Genomic DNA, 1973 nt, shown 5'->3' with positions numbered 1-1973 from the left:
AGGGAGGTTCACCTTCCCAAGTCTCATTACCAAACAATTTGGCATTCAGCTTCATGATGGCTCCTAGATATTGAGCAACTTGCTCTCCAGTTACATCTTCATCCTCTTCAGAGGAAGAATAGTCTTCAGAGCTCATGAATGGCAGAAGGAGGTTTAATGGAATCTCTATGGTCTCTATATGAGCCTCAGATTCCTTTAGGTCCTCACTAGGAAACTCCTTCTTGCTTGGGAGACGTCCCATGAGGTCTTCCTTATTGAGATTCACGTCTTCCCCTTCCTCTCTAGGTTCGGCCATTTTGATTATATCAATGGCCTTGCACTCTCTTTTTGGATTCTCTTCAGTATTGCTTGGGAGAGTACTAGGAGGAGTTTCAGTGACTTTCTTACTCAGCTGGCCCACTTGTGCCTCCAAATTTCTAATAGAGGACCTTGTTTCACTCATGAAACTTAAAGTGGCCTTAGACAAATCAGAGACTAAGTTTGCTAAATTAGAAGTGCTCTGCTCAGAATTCTCTGTCTGTTGCTGAGAAGATGATGGATAAGGCTTGCTATTGCTGAGCCTATTTCTTCCACCATTATTAAAGCCTTGTTGAGGCTTTTGTTGATCCTTCCGTGAGAAATTTAGATGATTTCTCCATGATGAATTATAGGTGTTTCCATAAGGTTCATCCATGTAATTTATCTCTGCTATTGCAGGGTTCTCGGGATCATAAGCTTCTTCTTCAAAAGATGCCTCTTTAGTACTGTTGGATGCATTTTGCCATCCATTCAGACTTTGAGAAATCATGTTGACTTGCTGAGTCAATATTTTGTTCTGAGCCAATATGGTATTCAGAGCATCAATTTCAAGAACTCCCTTCCTCTGAGGTGTCCCATTATTCACGAAATTCCTCTCAGAAGTATACATGAATTGGTTATTTACAACCATGTCAATAAGTTCTTGAGCTTCTGCAGGCGTTTTTCTTTAGGTAAATGGATCCACCTGTAGAATGGTCTACTGGCATCTTAGAGAACTCAGATAGACCATAATAGAATATATCTAAAATGGTCCACTCTGAAAGCATGTCAGAAGGACACCTTTTGGTCATCTGCTTGTATCTTTCCCAAGCTTCATAGAGGGATTCGCCATCTTTTTGTTTGAAAGTCTGAACATCCACTCTAAGCTTGCTCAACTTTTGAGGAGGAAAAACTTAGCCAAGAAGGCCGCGACCAGCTTATCCCATGAGTCCAGGCTATCTTTAGGTTGTAAATCCAACCATATTCTAGCTCTGTCTCTTACAGCAAAAGGAAAAAGCATAAGCCTGTAGACTTCAGGATCTACTCCATTAGTCTTAACAGTCTCACAGATCTGCAAGAACTCAGTTAAAAACTGGTAGGGATCTTCTGATGGAAGTCCATGGAACTTGCAGTTCTGTTGCAGTAGAGCAACTAGTTGAGGTTTCAGCTCAAAATTGTTTGCTCCAATAGCAGGGATTGAGATGCTTCTTCCATCAAACTTGGAAGTAGGTGTAGTATAATCACCAAGCATCCTCCTTGCATTATTATTTTCGGCTGCCATCTCCTCTTCTTTTTCGAAAATTTCTGTAAGGTTGTCTCTGGATTGTTGTAATTTAGCTTCTCTTAGTTTTCTCTTCAGAGTCCTTTCAGGTTCAGGATCTGCCTCAACAAGAATGTTCTTGTCCTTGCTCCTGCTCATATGAAAAAGAAGGGAACAGAAAATAATAATAGGGATCCTCTTTACCATAGTAGAGAGATTCCTTTATGTTAGTAGAAGAAGAAAGGAATAGAAGAAGGAAAAAGTAAGAATCCAAACACAAGGGTGAAGATAGGTTCAGATTCTTGAGATGAGGAGAAATGTTAGTAAATAAATAAATAAATAGAAGAAGATGAGAGGGAGAGAATTCGAAAATTAATTTTGAAAAATAAGTTAGTGATTTTTGAAAATTAAAGGAAGAAATAAAATTAAAATTAAA

The 1973-nt window shown here is 39.1% G+C and overlaps 1 non-coding gene across 1 annotated transcript; it reads left to right on the top strand.

Moving 5' to 3' along the window:
* The first annotated feature begins 1058 nt into the window (after positions 1-1058).
* Positions 1059-1166, top strand: LOC130958758 (small nucleolar RNA R71). Its single transcript, XR_009077864.1, has one exon. It is a non-coding gene; the product is annotated as a small nucleolar RNA R71 (small nucleolar RNA).
* The last annotated feature ends 807 nt before the right edge of the window (positions 1167-1973 follow it).

The sequence above is a fragment of the Arachis stenosperma genome, chromosome 10, assembly GCF_014773155.1.
Source record: "Arachis stenosperma cultivar V10309 chromosome 10, arast.V10309.gnm1.PFL2, whole genome shotgun sequence".
NCBI lineage: Eukaryota > Viridiplantae > Streptophyta > Magnoliopsida > Fabales > Fabaceae > Arachis > Arachis stenosperma.
This window is presented reverse-complemented; position numbering and strand designations above follow the sequence as displayed.